Raw genomic sequence first — 7,432 nt, 5'->3', positions numbered from 1 at the left:
ATGGATATCGATCAAACATGGCACACAGAACCCTGGTAACCAACTGAACATACTGGAAGAGTTTGGGGGAGGATTAACCCACCTACATGGGAGTTGTAGTTCACTCTGCATCCAGAGAGAATTCTGAAGCCCCCAATGGTGGATCTGGAACACACATGGCACACAGAACCCTGATGGCCAACATAACACACTGGAGGGGTTGGGGAAGGAATGACCCACCATTTGGGAGTTGTAGTTCACCCTGCATCCAGAGCACTCTTAACCACATCAATAATGGATCTGGACCAAACTTGGCACACAGACCCAACATGCCCAACTGTGAATACTGGTGGACCTTGGGGGGTGATTGCCCTTTAAATCTGGGAGTTGTAGTTCACGTGCATCCAGAGAAACTGTGACCCTCAACGACAATGGACCAGAACCAAACTAGGTACAGGGAAGCCCCATGACCAGCTGAACAAAGTGCAGGGGGTTGTGGGAAGTGACTTTGACTTTGGGAATTGTAGTTCACCCTTATCTAGAGAGCACTGAACTCAGCTAATGATAGATCTGGACCAAACTTGGCACACAGACCCAATGTGGCCACCTGTGAATACTGGCAGGGTTTGGGGAGGATTGACCCACGATTCTGGGAATTGTTCATCCACATCGTTATGTATTTTCTAATGGGAGCATTCATAAAAAATGAAATCCAAGATTGGCTTTTTCTCTAATAAATAGTGTTACTAATTAACTAAATGATATTACCTAACACCGCAAAACAAACAATGCTTTTTTGAAATAACCCGGGCACTGCTGGGTCTCCAAGCTAGTTGCTGATAAAAAGGACAAGGATATTTTCTCGGTGGTGACTGGGGACATCCATGAATTGACAATACTTTCAATACCAATTCAAGGTGCAGGTTATCACCTACAAAGCCCTAAACGGTTTGGGACCCACCTACCTTCGAGACCGCATTTCCCCCTATGAACCCGCACGACCTCTTCGCTCGTCGGGGGAGGCCCTCCTCTCGCTTCCACCAACTTCGCAGTTGCGGTTGGTGGGGACGAGGGAGAGGGCCTTCTCCGCCGTGGCCCCCCGGCTGTGGAACTCGCTCCCCAGGGAGATTAGGCAGGCCCCTACCCTACTTTCTTTCAGGAAGAGCCTGAAAACTTGGCTATTCCAGAAGGCCTTCGTTGACTGATCCTTGTGGGATCATGTTATTTACCTATTAAGCAGTAGACCCTCTGGATTGTTTTTAGGATTCATTCAGCACTTTAAGTATTACACCTGCTGTATAATTATCCCTCCCTGATAACTTGATATTGCTTTGCACCTTGGCCTGGATCTTTTGACCCAAATCGGGATTTTAATATTATTGTGTATATTGACTTTTATGACTGTTTTTAATCATGTTGAAGTTTTACTGCTCGGTTTAATGTTTTATCTGACTTGTGCTGTCGTGTCTGGGCATGGCCCCATGTAAGCCGCCCCGAGTCCCTCCGGGGAGATGGGGCGGGATATAAGAATAAAATTATTATAATATTATTATTATTACCTTGGATAACTCCTTTAAAATTCAGACTAAAACTCAGAGCAGCTTCATGAGACACAAGTTGTTAGCCACTGTTATGTTTCCTTAAGGTGCATTCAGACTGCATAATGAACACAGCTTGACACCACTTTAATTGCCATGGCTCAATACTGTTGAATCATGGGAGCTGTAGTTTTTTTCTTTCTCTGCCAAAGAGTGCTGGTGCCTCACCAACTGCAACTCCTAGGGATCTACTGGATTGAGCCATGGGAGTTAAAGTAGTATCAAACTGCATCTGTCTACAGCGTAGAGCCTCTCTATGGGGAGAAATGCAGACTTAGAAGCATACATAGGAAGACAGATAACAAAGTTGATGGAGAACACTATGTAACAAAATTTCAAAAATGTCTGTTCCTGGTTTGAAAGTGTTATTTCATGTTTAACAGTTCAGTACTTAGCTTGAAAGTAGTTGCTATATACCAGAAATTTTGTTTTTGTGGCAGCCACAAACTATGTTGAATTGGTTGAGACTCAATGAGATATTCATTGAAAAACTAGAGTAAAATGTGCTGCAGGATGTCCCACAAAAAAAAAAGTTTTTGCAGTTCAATAAACTTTTTTCATGTTTTTATGATAGAACCAATTAGGAAATGACATTTATAACCCAGAAACAAAAATCATGTTACATAGTATAACAACACATTCCCAATGGGCTGCTGACCTAGGAAAAATTCCAGAAATCCTAGCAATGTGTACTTTTTTATTTATTCAAACATTTAGGTGCGGCTTCATAATTTTTAAAAGCTTGACATGATTTACACATTAAAAAAGTATCACATTATAAACATGAGCACTATGCATTCCAAGGGTAGTAAGGCTTGAATGAGCTTAGTCACTTATTAGCTGGAGAAAGGCCAGAATAAATTGATGTAGTCTTTTGGGGGGTGGGAACAAGCTTGTCAGTATTGGATGCCCTATAGAGAGAAAGTCGTTCTGGAGGCTGAATAAAACTAGAGAGACTTTTTGCCTTGACTGTTTGTGTGTGTCAAGACTGGAGAGGAGCTGTGAGCCGTGGCAAGCTAGAAATCAAGACTAAAGGGCAAAGGTGACAAGAAACTGAGAACTGAGGAATACCTTGTTACTCAAGCAAGGCTTGAAGGAAACAGGGAGCAAGCTTATTTATTTCATATCTTCTTATCTGGGAAAATCACACAACCAGCATAAGTAAGTGATGTTTGTCCAGGGCCTGAGGATATTTACCTACTAAAGGTGATCCTGCAGCATGTGGTTTCCTAGCTCACCACTGGAGGCAGCTATATAGATATTAGAAATTGTTCAGTATGCACTCCAGTAGGTTCTGGATATACTAGTCTTGCTGCTGCCAGTGATGGGGCTGTTTCAGTATTCTAGTGTTTCTCACATTTGCATTAGACACATGCTCTCTTCCACAAGACTTCATCTATTTGCTTGCCCTAATATAACAATATCAAGAGGGTCTTCCTCCAGGGGCAAACCAAGAATGGGCAACTTGGAAGTCCCTGAACAGATTCAGAAGTGGAGTTGGCAAATCAAAAGACGACCTGGCAAAATGGCACTACCTAGAAGAATCCTCCACTTTTTGTCACTGTGGAGCAGAACAAGCAACTCAGCATCTGTATGCTTGCTCACAATGCCCTGCCTCATGCACAAAGAACTGTTTAAACCTACGGACAATGCAGTCATTGTTTCCTGTTTTTGGTCTAAAACTATTTAGCAGCTTGTGATCCCTTTAATTTATCAGTTTTAAACTTATTTATTTATGCAATGCTTTTGACACAAAATAAATAAACAATATAAATAATGGTTAATGCTCAAGTTAATGGGTAGTGACTCTCTTCCAAATCTTCATCCAGGCATTGAAAGAGTTATCCAAGGTGCTGAATCCTATTCCCCTCAAAAAGTTCAAAACTTTGGGGGGCTCCTTTCAAGTTAGCTAAAACCTGGAATGGATTCTTCACTCCATTGATATGAGTCATCAGCCACTACAGGGTTAGTTGAATGCACTGCCAGGCCATTTCATGGTCAATAGTGTTAGGAGATTCAGTAATAAACTTAGTGATTGGAACCCAGAGTAAAACCATTTATACAGCACAAGTGCCACCAGGTTAGTCCTTCTCTGTGAGCAAAGGCAGAGACAGCAGAGGATGTGGGAAAAGAAGAGTTGTTTCTATTTCCACTCATGTTGGGAATTGTTGGTGTTTGAAGAAGTAGAAGTGTAGTTGCAAAACCAGTGTATCTGTAAGTATCATGAGCTCTTTGTATTCACAGGAACAAGATTTGTGGGATCTTAAGGGCTACCACACTGATTGTTGCTTGAACTTTCTTGAATCATAGCTCTCTATATCTGAGCTGAGTTTGGGCAGCTAACTTTTTGAAAACTCCAACTTTCAGCATCTCTCAGTCAACAATCTCAGGAGCCATGCTGACTGAAAGGTTTGAGGAGGTGGAATCTGAAAGAGTAACTTGCCCAATGACAACACCAAGTATTATCCAGGATTTCACATGTATGTGCAATATACTTGGTTAGGGCAGAATTCTGTACATTAGGGTGTGAGAGAATTTAAATATGGGAAATCCTGATAGTAGCAAGTCAGTTGAGAGCCACTGTGGCATACTTGGTTTGAGTAAACTACAACTCCGGATGCTAGGGTTCAAGCTCTCACTTGATATGGAAACACAGTGGGTAACCTTAGGCAAGTCACTCTCTCTCCAAGGAAGGCTAACCTCCTCTGAACAAATCTTGCCAAGAAAACCCCTTGATAGGGTAACCACTGTAAGTTAGAAACAACTTGAAGCATACAACAATAACAAAACAAGTCATTCACTAATCTTTTCTTGGTAAGACAAATGTTTTAGCACCTATTAATATAATCTAAACAAAACAGACCCTTGAAATCAATTGTTGGTTATTGAATATCAACATTTACATAAATCCCATGAATCAATGGGCCTACTCTAGTTGAGACTCCCAATAGGACTCAGGCTGTAATATGACAATAAATTGTTTTTATTCAATAATATACTAGTCAGGGTTGTAGCCGGGGGGGGGGGGGGTTAGGGGTTCAACCCCCCACTGAAAATGTTCAGATTTTTTTTAATATAAAAAAACCCTGGTTTTCTCCTGCATTTTAACTGATTAACCAAATTCCCATGAGCGTCCACTGAAATTTATCTGTCTTGAGTGTCCACTGAAGTTTATCGATGAAGCCTGATTTCTTAATTATTTTGCATTATGAAACTACTCTTCATGATTTGCTAAAAAAGAGTTTCCACTTCCCCCAGAAGTTTTTTCTGGCTATGGCCCTGCTACTAGTATATTGAAGTCTCCAAATGAAATTAGTTTTCTTTTGACCTTAGTTTTTATCATTTATTCAGCAAGCATATTTTAACATATAAGGTACCACAATTTTTGGGCAAAAGCTTATGAATCTGATGAAATTGATCATAGTCTGTAAAAGCTGTTGTTATATTGTTACAATAAGATATTACTGGGCTTTTACCAGACTAACTTGACTATTACTGTTAGAAAGTGTAGTCACAAATAATGTAAAAACAGATTCAGATTTATCTGTTAGATTCCCCACCTCCCAATCCCATGCAATGACTAGCTAGGTTGGAAGAAGTACCATGATTCTATGTACATTCAGATTGTACCAAATTAAGCAATAATATTTTTGCCTCCAAAAATTGTACAACTGTTCCCACTGAAATGTATTTTTAGAAGCATAAAAAAGCAGTGTATTTCCTCATGCAATTTATTTCTGCTCCAGACTGTCAAATGCTATCAAGCCAGTGACATCCGTTTTTTAATAAATCGCTTGTTAATATCCCTGGGTATCTTTTTTTCTCCAGTCATTGACAAAGTATATTTAAACATGAGTTGACTTAAAATAAATCCCTCCAAGATGAGAGTCATAATCAGCAAGGGACCATTTGGTTGAAATAAATGACTGGCCCACCACAGCCAGGCATTCTGAGAAGAGTTTGAATAAAATGAGATAAAACATGAAAGTCAAATGAATGCCAGCCCAGAAAATGTTACTACATATTTCTTTTCAAAAACAATGTTTATGTAAGTTTCAAATGGTATTGTGAGATATCAAAGGGCTATTCTATTTTCACCAAGGTCACAAATTCAGAATAAGTATGTCAATGTTTAGTGTTATGGATAAGAAATCTGCTTCAGTACACTATATTATTTGTGCTGTTGTTTCTTTAATTATTGTCATGGGATTTCAGGGCAGTGTACATTTTTTTAAGTAGGCAATGTTAAATAGTTCCAATCTAAAATAATGTGAAGCTTGAATAAGATATATTAAACATGACAAAGGGTTAATACAGAACTTGATCAGAATTTCCCCAAATTGGCAAAATTGTTCTATTAGAGGAAGAAAGAGCTACAGGTTTCTACAGTTTTGAAAGTGGCAGATTTATTCCAAAAACAAACGCATTTATAGTCATCACTTAAATGCAAATAGTGGTAGCTGGTATATTCTGTTAGGGCTGTACAAACAATTCAGCTGAATTTGAAGATCCACATTACATTTTTTTTCATCCCATACTGTTTCCTGGGAACTCCTAGCATTTTCAAGGACTATTCACGTATACTCCCCAAGGCACTTTAAATTCACCCAGTATTTCCCAAATAAAATGTAATATCTGCTTTGTAGTCTGTTTGTATTATTCTAGGATTAGCTTAGATAGCTGTGCCAATCAGACATAGCTCTTGTTTATAGAAAATAGATTTAACAGCGAGAAAGAGGAATGTCTGCACCAAAACAAAATGATCCCAATATTTAGCTAGTGTAATATTGCAGTGGAGCAGCAGGTTAAACTGCTGAGTTGCTGAACTTGCTGACCGGAAGGTTGGTGGTTCGAATCCACAGGATGGGGTGAGCTCCCACTGTTAGCTCCAGCTTCTGCCAACCTAGCAGTTCAAAAACATGCAAGTGTGAGTAAATCAATAGGTACTGCTTCAGCAGGAAGGTAACAGCGCTCCATGCAGTCATGCCAGCCACATGACCTAGGAGGTGACTACAGACAATGCAGGCTCTTTGGCTTAAAAATGAGATCAGCACAACCCCCCAGAGTCAGATGTGACTAGAGTTATTGTCAAGAGGAAACCTTTACCTTTTTAATGTTGCTAAAGCACTTCAGCACTTTGACTAGAACTCCTGAATGACTACAAACAAGATTCAGTGGAAACTGGTGAAAATCAATTTCTGAAATGCTGCATGAGTCCAGAGGTGACATATAATAAATGGAAGGGAGAACACAAGGTGAAGGAGTGAGAGAAACCTGGAATATTTCAAGAAAAAGTTTGGTTGCACAGCTGGGCATATGCAGGTAAAATCAAAAGAATTAAGAACTAGAAACTGTCTGTGCTTTCAGAGTCTTTCTTTTCTCTCTCTCTCTCTCTCTCTCTCTCTCTCTCTCTCTCTCTCTTTCTTTCTGAATGAGTCCTGAATAAGCATGATTATGTTCAGCACCTTGGACAGCTTCTATAAATGTTCCTGTAAAACCTGAAGCGACTTCTATAAAACTCAGCGTAGATTCACCATCCCAAATCAATGGAGCCATCTCAGATTCTGGGCACACTTTTTAAAGGTCTCAAATGGATCTGTACCGAGTATCATTATTTAAATAAAATATTAACATATATCTGCACTTGTATCTGGAATTCTTTTTTTTAGCTTAGTTAAGTTTAGATGGCAATAATACCAGAACTACCCTAACATAGACAAAGGATTTCAATGATTGTATATCTCTGTTTGTATATCTCATGATTATATTCACATCACGGAATTGACACTATAGCCATTTCTTCCACAAGAGAAAGTAATGAATAATACCCTTAGGACTTTCACGAAGCCAGTATC

The sequence above is a fragment of the Anolis carolinensis genome, chromosome 1, assembly GCF_035594765.1.
Source record: "Anolis carolinensis isolate JA03-04 chromosome 1, rAnoCar3.1.pri, whole genome shotgun sequence".
Lineage (NCBI taxonomy): Eukaryota > Metazoa > Chordata > Lepidosauria > Squamata > Dactyloidae > Anolis > Anolis carolinensis.
The sequence above is the reverse complement of the archived record's forward strand: the minus strand, read 5'-3'. Positions refer to the sequence as shown.